The sequence below is a fragment of the Phalacrocorax carbo genome, chromosome 5 (genome assembly GCF_963921805.1).
Source record: "Phalacrocorax carbo chromosome 5, bPhaCar2.1, whole genome shotgun sequence".
NCBI lineage: Eukaryota > Metazoa > Chordata > Aves > Suliformes > Phalacrocoracidae > Phalacrocorax > Phalacrocorax carbo.
The window spans coordinates 32938008-32964422 of record NC_087517.1 but is presented as its reverse complement, the minus strand read 5'-3'; the positions used below and the strand labels follow the sequence as shown (position 1 = coordinate 32964422).

The following is a 26415-nucleotide window of genomic DNA, read 5'->3' as shown; positions in this document are numbered from 1 at the left end:
TACTCCATAAAAGAAATGCCTCTTATCCTAGCAAAAAATGAAGCTAGGATTGTTTATGTTGATGGCAAGGATGCCCCACAAATTACCGTGGTGCAGTGAAAGGTTTATGCCAGCAGTGAGAGAATGCACAGGCTTCCAGGACAGAAAGTCTGGGACTTAAAACTTCACTGCTTGAAGCAGTGAACAAACTTTAATGGGAAATGATCCAGGATGCATCCACGAATAGAAAGAAAAGGAGGCTGGTCAGTGAGCAGTGGGTACCCAAATTAAGATGTATATCATTAACAATGTAATTTGGATTGGAAAGAAAGCAGAAAATGGTAGCAAGAGTCAGCCAGCAAATTTGGATTCAGAATACAGTATTCTCAGCTCCACAAACCAAGCCCCCTCCTCAGGATGAAGATACTGTTCTAGGTCAAGCCCTAATTCACTATATGTCGTATAGACTCTGAAGTTGTACTTCCAAGACTACCACTATCCATTAGCCTCAACAAATGCTGAAGTAGAAAGCTGAGAAATCAGAGCAACGCCTCAGAATTGTAAACATCTACAAAATCAAAAACCAACAACAAAAAAATGAACGTAACACGCAGCAAGGGTTAATATAGGTTTTCATTCAATGAAAGGAAGCAGATAGAAGATGAAGAGCGTTCCTGACAGAAACAATTATCTGGTACCTTGGTGATAAAAGAAGCGGAACTCATCTTTTCTGAAGGATTAGAAGCCACATCACTGGTAGCATCAAAAACCAAACCCAACGTAAGAATGTCTGATTGATTCACTGTCTGGTCTTGTTACTTTGAAACTCTCATTAATTTACTATGGACTACAATCAGGAGCATATAGTTAAATGCAATTCCTCACTTAGGCGGGGAGGAAAAATACCACAGAGGTCTTTGCTGCATTTTTAGGCCTGAAAAGACCACAATATTTAGTTAAGCCATGATAATGGTCATTAATCCCAGATTCAGAATCCTCCAGTAGGACCAACTATGCCGCAAAAACAGTTTCAGTGGAAGTTTCAAGAGACGGGTCATCTCCCCTCCCTTCACGCAAGCGTATTTTCTCACACACAAGTTCAAAGTTAATCACAGTTTTAGTTTATCTTTACAATGATACTGAATATATCAATTAGTCTGGTATCTCCCAACATAGTAATTTCAAGAAGAAATTAAATCAATTGCCAATTTCTGCAACATGCCCTTCTTATCACACTAATGAATTATGCCAAACTTCTGGTAATCCTTAGACACTGGTCCTGAATTTCTCCACACAAGAAAAGAAATCCAACAAACCAGAGGCATGATGCCAGAAGAAACTAAAGGAAACTCTTATAGGTTAACGATATACCTCATTAGTCTAACGCTACACACATTTCACTTAACCTTTAAAATCACTGAATTTTTAAGCCTTGTTAAATGTTTCTAAAGCTTAACCCAGCATTAAATCTCACATTCATCTGCATTTTATTGTAATGCTTATATACAGTTTGATTCAAACTTCTTCCTAGACCAAAGCTTTAAGTTTATTTAATAATACACATTCATATTCTTTATTACATATATCCTATTTGCAATATATCTGTGGAATTATCTTCAACCTGAAAGCCAATTTGCATTTCACTGAAAATAAAGCAGTAAGAGACGAAGATGACTTTCTCAGCACTGAATTAGCTGACACAGTACTTTGACGGATGTCCATTTTCCCTGTTGATGTATAGTTAGTAAATAATAGAAAATTTGCAAGATTTGAAAACACTGAGGACTCCTCCCATTCAACAAAACCCACTGCTTTCAGCTAACATAGCTTCCTTGAGCTACACATGCAAATTTCCTGATAGCTTTGGGATTTCCTAAAACCATGGAGCCTCTTAATTTGCATAGCACATACAAACAGAATACCAGTACACAATACAAAGTTAATAATGTTAACAGTGTTTGCTTCTAGTGCTCCACTACTGTCTCTGGAGCAAATATATCCAACAGAGGGGCTGCCTTCACACTGCGATGTGGCATGTCTTGGAGCAAGGGAGAAGCTTACCAGTACCATGGCCTGTCTTCCCAACACTCTCACTTTCTGCTCATTAACCAGCGCTACACCAAACACAGGCATACTTGTTGACTTGAACTAAAAGGAGCTTAGGGTATATTTAGCTAACCAGCTAAGAACTCAATTTCAGCAGTGCTGCGCTGCTGTACTATTCACACAAAACCACACAGAAAAAAAAATAGAAAGGATTTTTCTTCCGTTCAGTGTTGCGTAATATTTGCTTTCTTAGGGTGATGCAGCATGAACACAAGACACCTAACATGAGTGAAGACAGCATGAATTCATTTAAACATAACGGCTCTAGTGCTCGGCACTGGCAAGGCCGCACCTCAAATACTTGTTCATTTTTGGGCCCCTCACTACAAGAGAGAGACTGAGGTGCTGGAGTGTGTCCATAGAAGGGCAACGAAACTGGTGAAAGGCCTAGAGCACAAGTCTTCTGATACGAGTAGCTGAGGGAATTGGGATTGTTTAACCTGGAGAAAAGGAGGCTCAGGGGAGACACTATCACTCTCTACAATTACCTGAAACGAGGTTGTAGCAGGTGGGTGTTGGTCTCTTCTCCCATGTAGCAGGTGATAGGACAAGAGGAAATGGCCTGAAGCTTCACCAGGGGTGGTTTAGATTGAATAGTAGGAAACATTTCTTCACTGAAAGGGTTGTCAAGCATTGGAACAGACTGCCCAGAGGGGTGACTGAGTCACCATCCCTGGAGGTATTTAAAAGATGTTTGCACATGGTACTTAGGGACATGGTTTAGTGGTGGACTTGGCAGTGTTAGGTTAGTGGTTGGACTCGATGATCTTAAGGGTCTTTTCCAACCCAAATGATTCTATGATTCTACAGGGTAACAGCATCAACTAGTGTGCCAATAATTACATAGGCCAAGGAAAAACAGGTATCTGAGATATCTGTTGTTGTGTGGACATCATCACCAATACCACCTTAGAGTAAAAATCCAGCTTCCATTCAAAAAAACCCAAAAATTCAAACTCATGAAATCCAAGTCAGGCAGTTTCATCTAAAATGAAGAAACTTTGGCAGACTTTGTTTCCACTCATTCTTTAGCTGTTACTGGCTTGCTTCCAGATATCATCATCTGAGTTCCATTTTTTTCAAATAAAAAAGCTACACCAACAGGATCAGAGCTAATAACAACTGACAAAAGCTAAAAGAACACAAAAATTAAGCTAGTAGAAGGACTGACAAGAAAGAGAGAGGAATGCAGTAAACAAATATTAAAACATGGGAAAAAGACAAATGATGACACTTGAAAACTGTACGAAGGGCAAACACAGGTCCTGATCCTGGAAGATGTAGCAACTGCCACAGAATTAGCTTCTGAGGACAGAATTCACTCTAAATAATTTGCCTCCCTGCACGGCACAGGCTGGAAAATTCACCCATCAATTCCTGCATATCACCTCCCCAGAAGCTGTGTATTAACTCATCCACAAGACTAGAAAAAGTTTTGATCTGTACTCAGCAGGAGAATACAGAATATCGTCTTCCTAACCAGGCAAGACACCTGAGATTCTTCCAGTGCCAATGGAAGACCAAGTCCCACATTCTCCTCTCTCTCCTTTGAACTTTTTTGTGTCTACCAAAGTCTGTACATAGACATTACTGGGTTATAGGCCCTCCACAACTCTTCTGAAAAGGGTATTTTGCCAGAGATCACATCCACATGCACACCTCCTGATTTGTTCTGAAGCTGAGCCAAGAAATAGGCAACAGACCACAACTGTCTGATTTAGTCATGTAACATTTTTCTGGCACAGCTGCAGGTCACACAGAGTGGGCTGCAGGCTGGATGAATGGTTCTGGTAGTAGCAACCTTCAATCACCATTTTCCTAGAGCTATTCTTAGCCCTTCCTCTGTTACCTTACAAGTTCTTAATTTTAGAGGATTACAGCATTGTGCCTCTTTTTGTGCAAGCAGTCTCTGTGCATCCATAATGAATGTAATGGAAATTTGCACAAAAGTGATCCCAAAATTAGAGCTTAAGTCAACACTGGATACAGATGTAAATGGGAAGACAATAATGGTGGAGCAGAAAAGTGTTTAAACATTTTTATATAGTGGATATTTCTTCTGTTCTTCTTAATGGAACATGTGGATTAATATCCTAAATACTAATTCCAAGAAGCATCATTCCCAGTGCCTCGGCCAAGCTGTAAGTTTGTATTAACACCTTCCTGTTCTATGCTAATTGCTTTAAAGGCAGTCATTAAAAATTGCAATGCGGTGCTTGGCCAAGGTCCATGCTGGCACCACTGGCCATGCCAGGCACCGTGTATTGTGAAGGAGTTCAAGGACCTGGGAAAGGCCCTAAAGATCTACTCACATTTTGTCAGCCAATTTTTCTGCCTCTGAAGTGGGAGATGTTTCATAAACGTCTTCTTATTTGCTTTACCTCCTACACCCTTATCATCACCTGCCATTTATTTTCCTTTGCCACCTACTTTTTCCATTTTTGAAGTCTTAGGGAGCCCTGTCTATGGCAGCTAAATGAAGAGAAGACTAAGAGGTCATTTGATTACTCAACATCAGCACTTGCTCAGAGAAGGAGATCTAGTAGCAAGACCTTTTCAACCTTGCTGATAATAACGCAATAGGATCCAGCAGATAACAATTAAAGCTAGATCAATTAAACCTTGAAATAGTCTGCAATTTCCCAGAAGTGACTGCAGCTGAGCCTTGGCACAATTTACTGGGAAAGGCGAAGGGCAAAAACACAAGGCTTACCAAAAGGCAGAATCTTTGTCACATGATGTTTGTAAAGTGAAGGCTTTAATTTATCTCTGAAAGATTTTATATAAAGGTTGTGAAATGAACAGCATTTCTTCCTGGGGTCTACATCTCTATCTGCAAATATTTTTCTTCACTCATTCTTTGTAAGCCACAGGGAAAAGAAAGTACCTTTTAGTATCCAAACCTTGTTCCTCAGACAAACGTTCCCACTTGACCTGCAGAGACTTTAAGCAAACATATAAACAAACACAGACCACTTGATTGAAGTAAAGCAGATAGCCAGATCTGGTGTAGGAACAGATTCTTTCATTCAGTTAGACTGTTAGATCTTCATTTTGCATTTTTGCATGTGTTTTGGCTAGGGGGCAGGGAGTTGAATAAAAGACTAGTTTGCCTTTTCTCTGTTACATGGATCATCTGAGGATATCAGGCTTATCAGATAGGCCCTGAGCATTACTGACTGCCCCCCTTCTTCTGGTTTCTAACAACACAACTGTTCAGTCTAATGCCACCGTGGTCAGTGTAGTACCTGCCTGAAACCAAACTGACAATGATGTACCAATTTACAGGAGACCTGGCTAAAGCCCCAGTAATCCCACCCATTAGACCCCAAATACTACAAAATCACAAAAAGGAACATTCACCTACATTTCACTTATCTTCAGAAAGTTACATATAAGGCATGAGTCAATCAAACACTGCACATGTAGTATGCATAAAGGCTAACCTGGACAAAATATTAGCACTGAAATACACAGTGATCTACAGCAAACAAGAAGAAAATAATAGGTAGAAGAATACTCAAAGTAATAACACACTGAAGTTATCCGTGTTTGTCTTCACAAGCAATTCCAAAGATGGGAGGGTCTAGTATTCATTTCATCCATAAACTCATTTCTCCATTCCGATGGGAAATTCTCCATCTTTTTTGATCTAAAAACTTTTTCTCTAGGGGAGAAAAAAATCCTTATAAGAACCTGCTTTTAAAAGATAACCTAGGGATTCTATCTTGTAAAAATAGAGCTGATTTTTGAAAAAGGAAGGAGTCTGACTTAAATTTCTCAACATCTGCAACCTCAGCTCTCCCCCAGGCATCTGATTAAGCATCTATAGAAAGTAGGCACTTGAACATTCTGCCAAACTGAACTGAAAAACATGCTTCGATACTTGGATGATTTGGGATTTCATCTTCAAAACAGTTCAGGTATTAAATACACTCCACTATAAAACAGTCAGATTTCTTGCTTAATGTTCAAATTTGGCCCACAATTCTTTGGCAACTTTTTTTCAGGACAAGGGCAGTATCTTTTTTCCTCTGGACAGTTTGCCACAATGCCACCAATTTTCAGTCCCACATTCCTACCACAGAAGTAACTATCTTTTGAAGGCTGATAAAGTATATGATGCATTTTTTAATAAAAGATATTATGCAGCATTCCAGTCCTGCACTAAGTCTCTGGGTGCAAGGTCCATAAGAAAATGAGGGGAAAAGTCTGAGAGATATGGTTCAAAGTTAAGCGTGAATGCCCTCTCAATGTCCGATACCTTTCTATTAGAATCATACATGAAATTGAACTTTTGCTTTGCAGTTCCTCTCTCATGCCTAAAGATCAATTATATCAGAAATATATTTCAAAACTGTTTAAGACTGCTTTCATTTTACAAAACAAAACTCATCTATGTAGCTCAACAAATCTGAGTATTTGAATTAAAACTAAATTTTGCCTGAAGAGTGCATCAGAGCCAGAGTCTGAATGCCCATGGTGTTTATTAAACCATTTCTTTTTTCTTTCTTAAAGGAAAATAGTTTTACATAAATTCCCTCTTACAATTTCTTGTCCTGAAAACTGTTAACACAGATGCTTTATAAAGACATTAAATACAAACATGCCTCTGATACTGAGCTATCTACACACTTGATTTCACAAACACATTTTACTAAATAGCTACTCGCATGGAAATTTAAACACACACTGAGTACAGCCATGATTTCACCATAAGTTCTTATGATTACAAAGTGTTCCTACATACTCAGTGTGTTCCCTGGAAAAAAAAAAAAAGACCACAGTCATCCTATCTTTGAGCCAACAATATTATGTTAGCTTAGGCTCTGCAGCAGATGATCCTGAGAAACTAAAACAAGAAATTTATTTTTCAAAAATGAGCATGGTTTATACTGTGCACAGTATGCAGGCAAAACAAAAACATGCCTGTTGCAATCACATTCTAGATGAACTACAACATTACTTTCCCATACCTCTATTAAGACTAAATGCCTTGGAGACTAACCAAGTATTACGGTCCAAACTTGCCTCTTTCAATCATAGCCAGTGATGTGAACATCACTATAGACTGAAAATTTCTAGATTAGAGTCAAGGAAGTGTGACCATGTACCTACAAAACCAGAAAATAAAAATTACAATAGGCTTTTGCCTATAGGGACCCATCAAAGCTGGAAACCATGGTTTTAAATATAATCTACTGGACTCAATACAGGGAAAAGCTAAGTGTATATACCTGTTTAAAATGTAAGCACTGAGGAATATTGTCAGAATAACACAGAAACGGAACTGAATTGCAGAAAAGGCTTAAGAAATCAAGTGGTGCACAACAGCTTTAATATGACTGATTCTTGCCAGTATGAAATACTGAATTCTCCAACAGTGACAGTATGAGAATTGCAGCATGGGAAATCAGTCTCTACTAATCAGTCTGCTTTTACATTAACATGCAAACATGCTACCTTGTATGACCAATATATTGTGTCTACTTAAATAGGACACATTTTCTTTGTTTATAAAGGAGAGAACAATTATGCAATGCTGCTCATCCCAAAAATCATCAATTCAAATGAAGAAACATAAAACTAGAATAAAGAATAGTAATAATTGCTTTTTAAAATTATTTTTAGCCTGTTAAAGCTAACATACCAATACCAGATGAAAAACATAGGAACCCTTCAACAGACGACACGGTGATTTTACATGGCCATTAAACTTGAATTTAATTAAAATAAGTCACTTAACCCTACGTCTCACTCCCACATCCTCAAGAGTCCCCAGCTGACAAGACCCGCTTTCCCACCATCCTTGCACTCCTAAGGGTGCTGGTCCATACTGACTAATCTGTACGTATCACAAATCCACACTGTATGGGCTAAGGTTCAAGATGTGCACTGCTAGCGTATTCACAGAAATGAAAATCCATTTACAAGAAAATCCCGCCAAATCACTAGACACATCCTATGACTGCTTTGTTTGCTTAAGAAAAAACAAAGCAAGATTTTTGAAGGCAATTTGCAATACAACAGAAATTCCCACCCACATCTACAGCAAACTTACCTTCCAAGCATAGTAGCTACTTATTTTTTGCTCTCAGCCAGTTAACCCCAGTTTTTCCTCACAACACTTGTCTTCCTTATTCTGAAACACCTCAAAAAAACAATTAACCATAGTAAGTTACAGAAAACATTTTAAAGACTTCTCTTAAAGAATCCAGAAGCATTTGAACAAGCTTGTCATTTCTGTCAAAAAAAGAACATTTATTAAATCACAACTGAGTGTATTTAATTGTCTAGGAAACATTGTCTTAGTTCAACTAAAACTCAGTACAATATGGGTCTACCTATGTCTTAACCCTGCTGTAGGTCATGATGACTCACTGTTTTCTGAAAGAGCAGCCAGAGCACTACCTGCAACTTATCAGTGGGCTGAAATGTCATTAAGTTATCCAAAGCTTTCCTCGAGCAGGAAAGTCTTCTGTTATGCAAAATTACTGCATTAATGCATTGACATAAAACAGTATTTTCAAGGCAAGTATTATTTAGCCTCCACATTGAAAGGAAAGCATAAAAAGAATAGAAGGTTCTTACCGCAACAGCAGCCAATTTGTTTTTCTGTTTTTAAGGGTAGCTTTGGGGAACCAGTAGTTACACTGATTTCCAGTCAAATTCTGCCTCTTAGTTTTCCCCCAGTCCTTTCCCCCACTTCTACATTAAAGGACTGGGCTTGAGCACAGCCATTAGTTAAATACATGCCTGTAGCCCTAATCACATGGCCCACGGCATGCTATCTAATGGGAGAAAACATCATGGATGTCTAGTATGTGTGAATTGTTACTCATCTTCCTTGGTATTATTCAAAACATCAGGCTATTGAATTATCCTCTTGAAATTGCACAGAGGAGAACACAGTACCAGTCATGCAACTGGAGATACAATAATATAAAATATTACATATATTTCTTGTACCCTTCAATGTTCTCACTTTGACAACAATATCAATTCCAGAAGTGTACAGCTACCCGTATATTTTGCAATCTGCAAAAACCAAGGGTTATCTGCCCTGCAAAGAGCCAACAGAAAAAAAAATAAGTATGCTGAATAATGTAATACCAGTCTTATGAAATATTAATAAGCACAAAGCAACCAGCCAGAGACACAAAAGGAGGGAACTAAAATATATTAGCAGCAGGATTATGTAAATCCTTCTTCCTTTAACAAATACAATGGAAAGCTCCATCTGCAAACAAGGAAAGGAAACTGCAGGTATCTTTTACAGATCCTATTGTCTCTGAGAATATTCTCTCTCAAGTACCTGATCAACTTACTACTACTAAGTTTATCTTACTAGTTCAACTCAGAGCTGTTATTTTCAATGTATCCTTAGTTTCAAGGATTGGTGCTGCTCTCTGAAGTCTGAAAAAGGACTTGTACGTTCAAAAGCCTGTTTATTACCCCCGCCAAATCTTACCAGTTAACTCAGTACAAGCTATATCTTCCACCTCCAATTCCTGCCAAAATCTCGCCATATTTGTGCACCACTCTGAGCCATTTCCGAGTACTACTGTCATGGCATGTATCCGGGTTTGGCTCTCACAATGTTTTACGACACGCATGAATTAATTATGCTTTCTTAAAGCTTGTTCCATGATGGTTTTTCTAGATGCCTCCTTTCATTACCTGAAACAATGAAAAAAAAACCACACCAAAACTATTCAGTTTTTCTATATTTTTCATGATTCTATATGTATTTGTCGTAGCCTTCACACCTGCCTTTCCACAGAAGATAAAAAGATCTGCTCAGCTTAGTTTCATTAAAGCTATTTCAAACTTTTTAATATCTTTTGTCTAGGTCTACTATATTCTTCTTTAGTCATTTTGAAATTCCTACAAATTTAGGCAGTACATTTAAAAAAATACTTTTGTGATTTTAACCTTCTATATAAAGTATAAAATCTCCTGGACTCTGTACTAGAAGAACAAGCTCCCTGAGTCTCTGTTTTTCAGATGCTGATGTTCTTCAGCTGCTAAAAGAACAAAACTTGTTACCCCTCCTGTTTAATGGATATAGGAAGAACAGGGTAAAACACTGCAATTTAGGGGGCTGGTACTGTTAAAGAGTTTCAAGCTAACGTTATCTCAGAGGCTCTTTCTGAATATCAAAAGCTGACAAACTTCCCATCCACTTACCAAAATAATGGCAGTTTCCACTTCTTAAGAAGTTAAATAATAAAACATACAAGTTTTTTTTAAAGATAGCTTGCACTCCAGAATATTAATGAAAACAAATGAAGATATATGGATTAAGGCTTGCAACAAACTTAATTTTGCTTAAATTGCTACCTTTTTAAATAAGCCTGATGCCTTAATGTGCTATTCTTTAATCTTCATGATCCAATCCATTCTGTTGAACTACATTTTTCAAAATTCTCTTCTTCCCATTCATTTTAATTTTTCTATTTCCCAGATCCCAAATATATTGCAAACACCCCCGTCCCATTAGCTAGCTCTTCTACCATCAGCAGCAGAAGCAATGTGGAGTCATACAGGTGGCTCCCTGTACTGCATAAGTTTCACGTCAAGGCCCTGTTCCTGTTCTTCATGACCACTAATGTGCTAGGAGAAAGGTACTTTAGAGATCTCCTTTCTATCTGTAGTCTGTCAAGATGTTCACTCTGAGCCGGACACTTACAGCTCTCAAAGGGAAGGATGAAAAAGCGAAAAAGGCACTTTAGAAGGCAGAATTCTACTGCATCAAACCACAGCAAGTCCCTCTTAGATCACCTTCAGAATGCAGTGCAATGCAATGCAACTTATCTCTTGGTGCTTTTTGTGTTCTGTTTGTGGTGTTTGTTTTTAAGAAGATGCTTACAGTGATTTTAAAAACCCCTTTTACTTAATATTTGGAAAGCACAAGGAGCGTGCACATGGGCAAGTATGGTATTTCAGGTGATGGGTAGACACCTCCAACGTGGATCAGTGATTTCCCTAAAAATACTACTGACTGCCTGTATTTGTATGAACTTATTTTAACTGTAAAGAAAATCCAATCATTTCTTCCTCAGAGATCAATAGTGAAGAAGAAAGAAAATGGGAAGAAAATAGTAGCAGTAACTATATCAGAAACAGCAGGCAGGTTTAATAAAACTATTCATTTGATATTTTGCAGCTACTTTGATGACAGTAGGAAAAAAAACAAACCACCAGAAATGAAACACAATCCATGATAATGGCACCAGGAAATTCAGCCAGTAAGCCATTTCCTTCTTTTATTTAGCCTTTCTTTCACTTTGTGTATCTTACATTGCATGCTGAAATGCACTGCATTTATACAGGTTAACTTCCCTTCCACCTTAGTACACTTTTACAAACCAGCAGTATATGACTGTGTAACTAGTGATGGATAGACATCCAACACATAGCTTATGCAAATCCCAGCTTCTTTTCCAGACAAAATGGCTAAATATTTCATTGCATTTTGACATGCGTATTTCTCCTCCTCCTTCTGTAGAGCTGAGCTCTCTTCTGAATGTGTTAATAACAGTGAAAATAAGCTGTTAATTGGCAACTGAGTACAACTGTAGAGCAACTCAGTGTTAAGTATCAAGCTATACCAAATATTTAAAATGAAACTGATTTGTGCCTTTGATTTTACAAAAGCAGTTCATCTCCCATGAAACTGCCTGTTTGCCTCCATAGATTTCCAAAAGAAAGGGTATTCTAATTTCACTAACTGATCTTCTTGTTATGAATTATATACCTGGTATGGTATCTTGCAGGGCAAAATATCGCTGCAGCTCAGCAGGCATTACCCAATGGTAAATTCTCATCAAGTACGACAGAAATTCAAGAGCATGGCCTACAATGTTGTGCCTCAAATGAGACAACTGCAGTCAAAGTGCAACACATGAATCCAGGCAGATCAAAAAAACAGAGGAAACATAGAAGTTAATGACTGGAAATCCTTATGCAGCTGCTTTTTAAATTCTTTGCTGTGAGCAACTGGCTCTGAGAAGACCATTAGATAGGAAAGTCAAAAGGATCAAAATTCAGAATTTCAGACACAAACACATTTCAGTAGGATCAGTGATGACAGTGAAGTTAGCCTATGTGGAGTTTCTAAGTGTTGATGCTAACCATAATATTCAAAGCTAACAAAGCAAATTAGAGTGCAAAAGGTTTCTGGGCATCATAAGTGCCAGATGAATTATTTTTACCAGTAATTCAAACAAATATAATTGCCTGTGTCAAGGAGTTCCAAGAGCAGATACAGTTAAAGCACCCCTGTCCTAAAAGAAGCAGAAAAGAGTTTTCATTATTCAGGAATCTTAGAAGCACCACTAACATGCAGCAACTATGTCTCCATAAGTATATAAAAATCACTTACATTTACTTATTACTCACACTCCTGGCTTCTGATAAAATTATTTTTCAATACTTAATAAAGCATCATGGATCACTTCAAGACTCATGCTTCAAAATCACTGTATGCATTGTTAAATGTTACAAATTTGTTCTTGGCTCAGAAACGGCTCTAACAATTTCATGATTTTGCTAAAAAAATCTTAACCTAAAATTAGTATTCTGTGTGTGGGCATACCACTGCATTTTTAATTTTTTGAAGAGACTAAAAAAAATTCTGTGTACTAACCTTAATCTTTTATGGCTAAGTTCTATGACAAAAAAAAAAAAAAAAAAACAAAAAACAAAAAAACTCAAACCAAAACCCCAAACAGTAAAACTCACTCCAGCTGATAAAAAACCCATATGCATACCTGCAGCAAATGAGTCTGCAAATCCCAGTCATACTTTCAAAGACAGCATCCCTCTCTTCCATTAAGGAAGAGAAGGAAAAAAAAGCTCAAGTGAATGTTCCTCCTTATTGCTAATGCACCAGAACTGTGAAAGCAAAAGCTAGCATGTGCCAACCTTTCCTGACATACGGGAGAAAATCTGACATCAAGGACTTTCAGTCTCTCAGATGCAGTATCTTTGAGAAAAGTTGGAGCACTGGGAGAGTTCAACAACTGATTTAGCAGTTGAAAGGTGCCTTAGGTCACCTTTTACAGACCAGGCAGAGGGGAGAGGGAGCTGAATCCTAATCACATCCCTGTTTTCTCAGCACAACCCTCCTTTCAATTCACATTTTCCTAGTCCCATGCTCGGCCAGCTTGGCTGTCTCCAGAGCTGTCCCCAGAAGCTTGAATATGTCCTTTTAAAAAACATTTTTTCTATTACCCTACGCAAGGGTAATCAAACTTGACCTCACTCTCCAGGCTCCCGTCCTTAATAAGCCAGAAAGGACAAGAAAAAAAAGTATGACCAAGACCATGAGAATGAATGTATATGCAGACAACTGCAGAAATCCAAAAGTACTGGAGGTCGGGGGGAAGGAGGGGGGATGAGAATGGCAAGAGAATTAGAGATGCCTGAAGACAAAACTAATAAAGACAAACTGGTGAAGGAAAGAAATCAGTAAGTGCTTTGGGACATAGAGGATGATAAGATAGGAAAACTTCAAAGAAATTAATCAAAAGAATAATTTAAAGATAATGGATACATGACATTTCAGAATATATATTCTTAAAACTCAAATTGTTCTTGCTCTGTGCTTAAATTGATTGAAGTTCTGTGGTTTTGTAATTAAAAAGACGCATTAAACACACACTAACAATAATTAGGTGGAAAAGAATCTCACTATCTGACACTACATAAAATCACTTGGACTCTTACAATAAGCAAGTTGAATTTAAAATAATCAATTCCACAGTGGTTGAACAATCACTCAAGAATTGGACGGTAAGTCAAGCACAGCTCTTCATAGAACATTATTTCTATGGAGGTATGATACTTAGGAAGCTTAATAGTGTTTTGGGGATGCATTACTTTCCTGTCCTAAGTCTCAACAGCAAACAGGAGGATGTATGCTCTAATCTTCAGGGTTTACACCACCACCAAGACCAATATTACACGGTTTGTAAATCAAAAGCAATAGTGAAGTCCTTAACAGATTTAATGGAGGTTGTGTTGTCACATTGAGAAACAAAAGCACTGTTTACGACAGCATTTTTTATTATTTGCTTTTTAAAAGTGAGATTAAGGGTGGCAAAAGGAAACGTTTCACATTGAGACATCACTTGTCATGAAAGGGCTTTCTCAAAACCAGAAGTCTGGAAGCATTTGTACGAGTTCAGATTTCACTGATCTGATTTGAAAGACAGTTCTATCACTGAATCCTTAGAATGAAGGGCATTTTATCCCCAGTTCTTTCAGCATTAATCCTAGGCTTTGCTAACTACATTGTGCCAGAACGGCACACCTATGGGATAGTTCACAGTCCGACTCATTCTTTCCACCGCAAATGCCTGTACAAAAATTTTTCCTGCACAGTCTGACAGGAACAGTGCTATAAACACTTGTAACTCTCTATTCTTTGGGTCTTTTAAGTATTTATCCATTATTCGTACATGGAAATCTACTCTATAGTTCTGTCCAAAAATAAAAAAAAGGAGACAGATCACAATCTTACACTTTCAGCTCTTGCAAACTGTAGAATAGGTCATATTCTGTTCACCTCAGTAAGATTTCTAGCCCTGTTATTTAACACAAACTATAGATAAGGAAAATATCACCTGTATATGAAAATATGGCTATAGCACCTAACAACAGCTTGGAATATAAGTAACTTTGAAAGTCGAATATTCATACAAGAAAACGTTTTCCCCCAAATACAGGAAATGTGAATGTATCGTGCAATACTTCTGCTATTTTTCTGTAGTAAACTATATTTCACCAAATTTTTTAATCAGTTTCTTAATACATTGCACAGATGGAAGGAAAAACTGATCAGATACACCAATCAAAGCAGATCACATTCTGCTAATCCACTTAACAATTTAAACTGTACTTGGCCTGATTTAAGAAGTGTAAATCACAGTAGCCCAATTAAGCGTTATGCTCATATACATTAGCTGGAACCAGGCCTACAAGCGCTTCCTTTTTCAGTAAACCTCAGTAAGTTTGAAAACATCCAAAAAAATAACATTATTACACACAAGACCAGCTTCCTGTAGTCAAATCATTAAGTACAAAACTCGGTTGAGAAGACTTATTTTTTCACCACAGGATGCAAAACTTCCCTTAATTTCTTCTCCCTTAGAAGACAAAATTTCTAGGCTTCAACAATCCGCAATGGACTTAGGTTGTCAATCTGAAAGTAAAATATTTCATTACAAGTTCCCCAAGAGGTAATGAATGAGGTTTACATTTTAAAATGTACTTTAGATAGAGGAGGAACAAAAGGATAAGCCATCCATGACAGCAAGAAGACACACAATCAAAATCTGTTGTGATACTGTATGGATCCTGATCGTCCTGGCCCTGCTGCCGCCAAGACTGCAGGGGCAGGGAGGGACTTCACAACTGTTTCTGTACTAACAAGGAATGATTACGATATTGATTTTTCATGGTGCTACTTACATGAGTAGGCATTAATCAATTTATATTAGGGTTGTGAACTAAGACCAAAATAATTATTTGACAAATATGGCTTGCTTGCAGCTGACTTACAGCCTGCATTACAAGTCACAAAGCCTATTCAGTAGAAAGCTAAGTCCTTTCCTCTTTCAATACTGCTTTTTCTTTTCCAAATGATACACCATCAGCTAAGATACTAAGTCAACACATTTTTCCTTTGGAAATTAAGTTCGGATATATGACTTGTACCAGGCTTCTCTTATTTCTGAGGCATTTGGAAGACTGAACTCCTTGTCATCCATACTTACAAAGATTGTTTCTACTCTCTTTAAACACATTCCACATGTGGTTAATCAATGGATATTTCAGTTAACATAGTCTTTGTTGAATATACCGATAGCCAACACTGTGTTAGGCATTAATAAAGGGATATCTTTAATTTTAAAATCACATTAATCTGTCAGAAAAGTTTCCATGTATTAGAGCCTCACAAAAAAAAAAACCCTGAAAATACACAGAACAAAGATTTAAGAACAGTATTTCTACTTTTCCATATTGAGTACTTGAGAGTTTGTCAACGCTTGTGTTTTGTTCCCCCACAGCAGTCTCCCCTTTGTTTGGGTGGATTTTTATCAAAGCATGGGAAAGAAAACCACATACATGATGACATTAACACCACAAACCTTGGAAAAGGGGCACAGTGACATGCGCAAACTTGAGGCTTACATTTTCTTCTATGAACAGGTTCAAAATGGACTGTGTCACTTAAAAAAAAGCAGTGTAGGAATGACCAACTTACAGTAATAAAAAAGCCATAAGATTAGAACTAATTTTGTGCCAACACACGGTAGTTCTCCCATTAAAAAAAAGAAAAATTAAATACACACATTAGTCCTCTTTGATTTGACTTTATTTACCCCACCCACTTAAAAATCAAGAAACGTACTATACAAATTTATCTACAGAAGCAAGAAAAAAAAAGTTGTTAGGTTTTTTTTTTTCCCCCTTAATAAGGGCTGTCTCCATACAGCTAACTGACAACTGGTGATGCTTACGCCACGAGACATTGAACATATGTCTTGTATCTATAGTACCTCAAACTCTTTACAAACAAAGATAAACATAAGTAAACTTTAAAAGAGGCTTGCATAAGCAAGCTTTAAAAACCTCCTGACTTCATGTTCTTAAAGCCTTGGCCGTTAATTGTTTGAGTTCGTGATTTATCCTATCATGATGAGGCAAACATGTCTTAAGTTTAACATAAGTCAAAACCAGACTTCTTTGTAGTGTATTTAAGCCAAAGCCTTTTACCCATTAACTTACCTTAGCTAGAAATCCACTGCTTAACTCTATGCCTTTGAGTACGGTCAGCATCAATGTCAGTATTAAGAAATAATGAAACAACTTAACATAAAAGCAAAGATTTCTTCCAGAACAGTGAATCAGTTTTTAGAAGACACAGGATCTCATTGGAAATTAGTATTTTCAAGACTACAAGGCAGAATTAACACAACACCCACCTCCATACAGTAAACAAAAAACACCTACCCAAATTCAATTAAGGAAAATAAGGATAACATTTTAAACCAGTGATTAGTCCACCTCTCAGAACATTGAGTCTGACAAATTGACTTTATTCACCTATTTATTATGAAGGTATGCATAAATCAACTCCAGAAAAATCAGCCTTCCATAACTTGCAATATTCAGCATGTTTCACACAATGCCTAAGAAGAAAAAAAACCAACTCCCTATCACATAAAAAGCCTACATCCTTGGTGTCAGGAACAAAAAACACTGCGTGATACTGAAACTAAGGCAAGAAGTGGAAATTGTCAGATTTCTGTGAAACATTAAGGACCATGACAATTTACAACTGCTGAGCAGCAGCACCACGGTGTTTACAGTGGCTCTCTACATTAACCAATAGTTTCATATTGAAAAATGTCACACTTAACAGCCCAACTTAACACATACTTATCCAAGTTCAGAGAAAGTTCATAATACACACTTACATTAATAAAATGTATTTATAAGCGTTGAGCTAGGTCTAAGTTATATTTTGCTGGAAGTTACCTCATTCCAAGGAAGTCAAAACACCTTTTAGGAAATATAAGAGAGAACTGGTGTTGTATCCACACACTCAGTGCTTATTAGGTGAACATTTGAGACAAAAACACCATGAACTCTGACACTTATTCTAGTTCTGATACTTTGCTACACATGCTTACAAGGCCCTAACAGCATTTTGGGAAGATCTGGACATCACTCAACATGGCATTATTCAAAACAGAAGCAGCTAGCTGTTATATGAAATAATGTGTATGTATATATATTTTTATACAGACACACAAATATTAAAGAACAATATGCAATAAACTTTAAGTGTTGCTTTCTCATAAATGGCAGTGGCTTCTTGTTCTTCCCTAGGTAAAGGACATGCAATTGGAGCTTCTTCTTGTCCAAAAAACACACAGCAGCATCTTTATGGCTACTTCTACACCCGTATGCAGAACAAGCCAGGAAACAGATGCTGAAGCCATGCAGTACAGCACACATGCTAAATGCTCTTCTCTCACAAAATGGGGCTGTCTTATCCATAGTACATTTTGGGATAGTCCCTGGCCCACAGCTTTCCCTGAGCTGTGCTTCGTTTGGGCTACTGACACTGGCCAAAAACATGCCAAAGAGCCAAGCCCCCTAACAATTAAACAGTGCCAAAACCCTCGGACAGCATTCAAGTTCAGCTCTAAGCCCACTCAGACAGCTGGTACAGCCATAGCCTTACTGACCCCAATGGAAGCTGTGCAAGTCTCAGAGAGCCCGCCACAGTTACAGTTGTAGTTTTCCTATTTTCCTATGCAATCCAAATATTTGGGAAATTATTTCCTTGACAACAACATTTATGTTCATGAAGACAGCATAGACATTTTTATTAGAGCAATGAATCAAGAAGCATAAATTATGGTTTTAATGTAGCTATGGCTACATTTTGAAGACATTATAAGTTTACCAATTCTACTCTGTTATTTCTAGTCAGAGAAATAACTCTTTTATCAAACTACCAGCTCAAAACAGATTCAAATCAGTAATCTAGCAGAAGAATAATTTAAAAAACCAAGCTGATTAGCTGTTTTTAAAACGTGTCTTAAAGAAAACCCACAGCTTAACAAGCACACCTTCTGAAGCTGGAACATTGTAGCCTAGCACTATGAAGCTCACACGCTCTTAAGAGAGCGAAGCTATGGTATCACACAAAGATGGGTCCTTTTGTGACACTCAGGATCCAGAGGGAGTTGCTGGGTTTGTAATTTTTTATTGCTATTTTGCCAACACTCAGCATCTGCAATATCCAATTTAGTGAAGCCCTTGATATGGGGCACCTAGAGAATGATCACTTTTGAGTGTTCTTTCAGCAGAATCGTTGCAGACTTCACTGCTTCCCACCAGGCTGCGGCTGATCCACTCCACTCACCATAAGGTGCTGTAGCTTCAGCTGCCACACTGATTCCTGGCAAACCGTTTTTTCTTAGTGTAGTTACTCTATCCAACAAGGATCAGTCAATGTTTTATTTTTTAAAGATGCTGCTGGTCATTCCTGGAAGAAAATGAGTTTTACTGTTGCATGCTTTGGGCTCATCTAATTACAACACTAGCCCTCAGGGAATTTTTAAGCTAATGACATGTTTTTGTCAAGCACAGAAACTTTTAATCTGATTCTTCAAGCAGAGGCTAGCCAATGGATCCTGGCCACCACAGCACTTAAAACACATTTGACTGTCTTCCATGCAATATTTACATGGGCTTATTAGTGAATGTTAATTTTTGTTACCTGATATCTTTCTCTGGTGGTCAATACAAGGCGTACAGGCACAATGACAATTTTAGTAAAGTTTTTATGACTAGAAGTTCACAAGTCAAATTTTATGTGTGTATATACAGCTTCACAAATGAACAGAGGCACACACCTTAAGAAATCTGAACGAAAACACTGTCTGAACAACACCCCAGTGTGTCTGCTGAACTCATGATTTGCTGTATGCCAACATCAGGAAACACCAGCTCGACAGTACAGTTAATTTTTTTTAATTTCAACATCCTATTCTTTATTTTCAAGTTCTCTTTTTAATTTCGAGTGTTAATAAAAAGAACAAAAGCCCGAACTATTAATTTTGTCACAATGAAGCCGTAACCCCGCCAAAAGCAAGCTGCTCAGATGACCCATTTTGCTGCTTTTGGGTACTTCCTTAATTCTAATGGACAAATAGTGCACTATTTCAACCATTAGGTTTGGCTTGACTATACTAATTGGGTCTTTTGGACAAATAATGCTGGATTCACATTTCAATTTCAAATTCTGTTCAATTATTCCTGCTTTTCCGGAACACACACCAGCTGCAATTGTGCCACGTAGAAAGGTTGATGATTACACTTCAAAGAAAAGATTCTCTTTCAAAATTTTCTCTTCATCTTTCAAAAGTATCTTTCAAACATAATTATTTATTTTTTTCAGAACTGCATACTTCAGGGCAAATTTACGAAACAAATTACAAAATGGAAGTATTATTGTCCATTAAGCAACTGGTATCAGCATACCAGTCCTCCCCAATCATAAAAAAAACCCCACAGTTGTGAGACAAAACTGTGTAAATTGAACCTAACACAAAGCACTGGTGCAATCAAGAGAGTAGTCTTAACTGCCTACATCCAAACCAGATTTAGACTCAGTCACTTTTCATTTTCTCCCCAGTACTACAAGGTATCATGAGAAAATAGAACAGCTCTCCACAAATAAGACAGATATGAAGGCTATGACTAGGCATTTGCCTTGAAATCTAAATTCATACATCCTGTCAGCAGACCTTGGAAACCTAACACTATCAAAACAACTGATAGGATTCCTAGGTGCTGGAAGGGATGACTAGAACACGTACACCTGTAACATGAGTGACTACATCTCGAACTAACAATCCAGGGCTTGCCCTTCCAATGAGAATTCAAAATCTGACTGCAGTCTTTTAACACGACTACTCTGAAGTTTTATCAAGATGCTCGGAAAGTACTGTGCTACTTTCACCAAGTATGCAACCAATTTTAAGAAAAGACACAGGTTTCAAGTACTGATGTCTACACTTCTGTAAAAAATATACAAAAAAAAAAGGCGTTACTTGGACTCTTCTACAAGTACTACAGTATTTTAGGATCACATCCTACTTAGCACCTCATCCCCTGAAGAGGTGCCCTTGTAACACAGGTCCATGCTACACAAAGCTTTATCATCACTGTCATTCTTATTAGCAGAGAAACAGGCATTTTCAACCTTTTCCTATCACTGATATTCCAGTTGATCCCAAACAAACTTCCACAGAGGAACATCACAGAGACCCTGTATCACTATCTATAAAAACCATGCAGTTTTCTTCAATTTCAGTGGAAATCACACAGAACTCTTCTTACATACTGAACTCAAATACCAAAATAATTTGTAACCATAATAGTTAATCCCATTCTCACCTTGCAAAGAGCCCTGATGTGATTAGATAAACACCTCACATACCGCCATTAGCTTCAAAGTGCCAAAACACAGGCTCACAAGGTTGTGAGAGTATGTCTCCTTTCCTTTTAAGTTGGAGAACTTCTACGTAAAACATTCAATTTAGTTCCATCTGTTGGGCAATGACATTAATACTCTTCTTACTGGTGAGCGAGTAACCACTCCAGCCTCTCCTCCTTTGTAATGTAACCAAAAGATCAGCAATGGACGATGTGAAGACAAAGGCTACTACCATGCCATGCATGATGACAGCAGGATCAAACAAAATTAGGCTCAGCTACTCAGAGAACCCCATACTATGAAAGGCAGCATTGTTGGATATCATCCCAAACAATGGGTTTTGAACACACTACTTAATTTTAAGCACGTATTTACATCTCATTTTCAATGATTAAATAACATTACCCTACTAGGTGTTTTGTCACCATCTCCCTTTTATCAGTATATGTTAGCCAACAGAGCAAATGCAAGAGTCAAAACATGCTGTTTCTGTCTGACTAAAGGAGAGTTTTTGAAAAAACAAAAATGCTGAGTTGGATTAAAAAAGAAAAAAATGGAAAAGGAATTACACTTAATTATTCAAGAATGCAATATGCAGATTGAGTCCCATATGCAGAAAGCCCCCTTATTTTGCAGCATACTGGAGCTTTAGCTGCAGTTTAAAGAATGTTGGCATGTAAAGGAAAAAACAAGTTACTTTTTTTTTCAGATAGACATTACTATTTAATCTAAAGGGGGGGCAACACAAAATTCATTCCATTTCTTCTAATGAAATCTGACAAAACAGTATATTGTTTCCGGCTGGCAGCCACTATACTGTCACAGGGCTTCTTAAAGGCGTAACAGTGTGAATTGTACCAGGTTTGAAAAAGCACTGGAAGTGTAAAACAAAAATGCCCATTAGCTAAATTTACTTTAATAATAAATATCAAGGCAGTAAATAGGTCTTTAGGGAAGGCAGAGGGTCTCCTTGCAGGGACCAGCAAATGCTCCAAGCCAAACCAATTCCGTAGTGCCAAGAAGACTGAAAGATACGCCACGAGTCTGCACTAGCATCACCAGAAGGCTGTTTATAAAGACAGATGAATGGAAGGAAGGCTTTGCAACTACAGTTCTGTGAGGTTAAACTACCACAAAGCATAACTTTAAAAATGGTCACCAGTCAACCACAGGAGCTCCATGCAATCTTAGAGCCCATTTTAAGGTGATACGTTTAAATTCCAGCATAAGATATAAATAAGTAGAGAAAGATAGGTACACATATGCAGACTGGCACCTAACATCCACTGTGGTATCTCCAGCTGACATGAAAGCATCAAGATTTTTGGATATTAAGAGCCTGAACAGCTGCGGTGATTGAAAGGCAGCATTAGGTTTACTCCTTTCATATGCTAATAATGACATCATACCTTATGGCCGGATGGTTCAACCACACACTATCATCTTAGAAGGAAAATTTTTCCAAAAGAGTCCAAGAACTGGGCAAAATGTTCACCTGCATATAGGAAGAAGTTTTTTTAATCCATCTATGACAAAGATTCCTTTCTGCTCCTCAGTGCTGTGAATAATTACTACTAAAATATTTATAATGGCTTAACTCACATTACATGACCAAATAATAGGATCGTTGGGGGAAGAATTTTAAAAAAAAAAAAAATCTACAGAAGAAGTTTTTGAGCATCCAGGAAGCAGCCCTGGACACTCATGAAGTGAAGCAAGGTAAGGCCCCTGCCGGGATTTCGGGTACAGGACGGATTCAGAGCAGAATCTCTTAGAAACATTCCAATGCAGTGTAGTGCAGAGCAAAGACTTCCTCACACAGCATCCCAGAAAAGAAAAATTAAACATTTTATAAAGAGTCCTGCTCGTGACTTACATCCAGCAACAAAACAGAAATAATAAATTATGTAACTATTACTGTCTACATGCACCACACTCCCTGTATTTTGACATCATACAGCCCAAAAAGATTTGGGTTTTTTTTAATACCCTGTTTGTAGCGACATGCACAGAAAAGGTTAAGAGAAAAAAACTAAGTGTTCTAAGAAAAAAAAAAAAGGTATCTCCACATCAACAAACGCACAGAATGGTCAGAACACGAATAAGCCCATTTTTCCCCCCGCTGTCATTGTGCTGTATTTCGCGCACACGAGAATGGAAACACACGTTATACCCCACTGTTTTGAAAACAACATGCTTGAAATCTGCAGTGATCCTTCTTCCCCACCACGGACACCGCTACATAAAATCTGGAGAGCAGCCCCATACATAAATAAATAAATACGCTAAATGGCGAGGAGGAAACCAAAGCGGCGCACCGAGCGCGTTCTCCGGGCAGGAAACAAGTTATAATTAAATGGCCCAAAAGCAATTACAATGAAGCCGAAGGGAACCCCGCGGGGCTCGGCGCAGCCCGCCGCCCCAGCCTCCCGCACGGCGGGGCCGGCGGGGGGTGGGGGCCGGGTCGGGGGAGCGGAGCCCGCCGCGGGAGGAGCGGCCGCCCCGGCCCGCAGGGCGCCGGGCCCGCCCCGAGTCCCGGGGGTACGGCGGGGGGGGGCGGGGGGGGGGGGCCGGGGGCCCACACCTGCCCGTGGCAGAAAGCCTAGCGCCGGCCCCTCCTCGGCCCGCTCCCCCCCTCCGGGTGCCGCCGCGCCCCGTCGGGCTCAGCCACGGGCGGCCCCGCGGCCGCGGCGCCCACTCACCTCACAGAGGCGCGCACTGCGGCTCCGCGCCCCGCGGCGGGCTCCGGGGTAAGGCGGCTCCCGCGCCGCGCCGCTGCGGAGCCGGGCGGCGGCCGGAGTCACCCCGTCCTTGCGGCAGGCGGCTCCCGCCAGCGGCGGCGGCCCCTCGGCGCCCACGGCGGGGCGAGCGCCTCCCCGCGCAGGGGCGCCCGCGCCGCCCCCCGCCCCCGCGCCGCCTCAGCGCCGGGGCCGGGCCCCCCGCCCCTTCGCCGGCCCCCGCCTCCGCGCCGGCATCTGCCCCTCAGCCAGCGCCGGGCACGACGGTACGGGGGGGGGGGGGGGGGGCGGCCGGGCCGGGGCCGAGGCCGCAGCCCCGCGGGCCTGGGCGGCGCCGGGGGCGGGTGGCTCTCGGCGGGCAGCCGCTGACAAAGCCGCCCGCCCGCCCGGCGAAAGCAAGGCAGGGGGATTGCGGGGGTCCCGCCCCAGGCCGCGGCTGCGGGGGATCCCCGCCGAGATCCGCCCGCGGGCCCCGGCCGCGCACCCGAAATCGGTAAATCCGGTGAGGCTGCGGAGAAGCCCTCCCCGTGCGGATGCGGGGGAGACGGCCCTGCAGCTGCTGCCGTGTAACCGCCGCTCAGGAGAACGCACCGCCGAAAGGCTGCTTTGAAATGCCGCTTTCCTTCGCTAATTCACATGCCGTTATTGGCACTGACGGTTACCGGTGTCATCAACGTGAATGTGAGCCAGCCTTTACCATTTGCTCAGTGTCAATTATCCTGCCTATTGGAAAGCAGTCAGGGGCGCTCAGCTCTACCTTTCCTACTTTCTCGGCAATTTTAGTTGTTCCTTGCCCATCACAATGAATTCCAGAATGTGTTCACGGGAAAATGTGCTTACAAAAATGTAAAGGAAATGAAAACTTAAAATACATACAGTGATTATCAGAGGACCGGTGATGTGGAGCACTGCAGAATCACAGCCCAACAAAACCACGGGAATGACAATGACATCAAAAATGGACACATTAGACTTACTCTTAACGTGATCCAGGTCCTGGTTATTATTATGAGTCAACACCTCTTGCTTTGCCTTCTTTTTTTCTGAGTCACATGACGGTAAAACCTTCCCACAAGGAAGGAGCACATCAGTCCCAACTACTTTGTATTCTACGTCTATGTTCTAAATTATATATATCTGCCAATATAGGCGCAACTAAATGGCTTTCTGTAGACACTGTTTCTTCAGAACAACCAGATGGTAACTATATGAAATTAATGTACATCAAGGTACAAATTAAATTCTGTATACCTTATAGTGTATTCTCAAAGCCCTGGGCATGCAGTCCTTTCTGTATTGAAGCCCATGGCACTTCTGTCTTGGGCTTCAATAGAATGAGGGAATTCACCGTTCAGCCCTTCTGTACAATACTAGACAAACTGCTCCAGATATGAGCGTACGTATGAGCAGTATTCCAAAGTAGGTCAAGCTATGAAAGTCATTAACGGTCTTCTATCTATCCGAAGCTTTAAAACTTTGTTTGGTTCTTCCCTGTGTATCGCGCACGTACTGGTGCTTACAATGGAGCTGAAACATGCTTAGTGTGCAAATGATCAGGGTGCAACTGATTAGCCTGACACACATTTTCCCTGACTCCTTATACTTAAGAGAGTACTACTCTGACATATCATTGCAATAAATCTGTTTGGCTTTACATTAAAGGCTCAGATTTGGATGATCGTATATAGGTTAGCGGTGATTTGGGCATTCTTATGTACATCTCTCTCTTCAGCGGCACCTTGACTTGGCATTGATAATATATAATACCTATTTTTACTTTCTGAAACAAGATGAAAAGATAAAAAAAGGATGTGTAATGCCAAGAGTTTCATAACATTTATAATTATTTGTGCTTTGTTTTTGGTTAGCATGACATTTTTATGATAAGATGAGAAACTGAGAAGATGAAAACCGTTAGCTAATGAATTATTCTCACTGGATTTGCAAGCTGTAAAAGCCCTTTGACAGTGTGACATGAGTGCAGACTGCCTTTAAGTTAAAACTTCTCATCTGTCAAATGAAAAAACAACATAAATCATACACTGGTTTTTCATGTTTCTCTCCCTCAAAATGGATTTAGAGAATGTTCTTGAGCCCATGCTAGAAAAATCCTATTTTCACTGAGCAAAAATGTTAATTCATGTGAATCTTTGTACCCTTGACTTCCCCCCAAACATAAACCGCAGCAATCACAGCAATAGTAACATCTAAAGTATTTGTAGAAATTCAGCACTACTGCTTCCCAGTAATTACAAACCTGTTGATTTCTATGTTTATATTTCTGATATAGTCACATTATATGTGATGCTATGTGCATAGCTCTTTATTAACAATTCCTGTGTCCTTGGTATGATTTAGGATTCTCTTCTGGTTTCCCCAGATGTAACTTTAGTTGTAACACATTTTATAGAGTGATCGCTACTTCTGTCTTCGTGGATTCGTACACACCTACAGACTCTATGCTAATGAGGAATAGGCTAACTTTACAGAGCCATGCACTGAGGCAATGGGTAGTTAACCTTCAACAGACTTGAAAACAAAGAAAACCAGCCTGCTTTTCTG

The 26415-nt window shown here is 39.5% G+C and overlaps 1 protein-coding gene across 3 annotated transcripts in view; it reads right to left on the bottom strand.

Moving 5' to 3' along the window:
• HECW2 (HECT, C2 and WW domain containing E3 ubiquitin protein ligase 2) overlaps nucleotides 1-24018 on the bottom strand; it is a 178252-nt gene extending 154234 nt beyond the window's left edge. The window contains exons 1-2 of one of the 3 annotated variants that reach the window (XM_064451970.1): nucleotides 23818-24018; nucleotides 22525-22610 (exon numbers count right to left, since the gene is read on the bottom strand). The gene's annotated coding sequence lies outside the window, so the exon portion shown is untranslated. Of the gene's footprint in view, nucleotides 1-8146; nucleotides 8237-9556; nucleotides 9724-22524; nucleotides 22611-23817 lie in introns of those variants that run through there. The other 2 variants (XM_064451971.1, XM_064451969.1) reach the window with 2 other exon arrangements.
• Between the last annotated feature and the right edge of the window lie 2397 nt (nucleotides 24019-26415).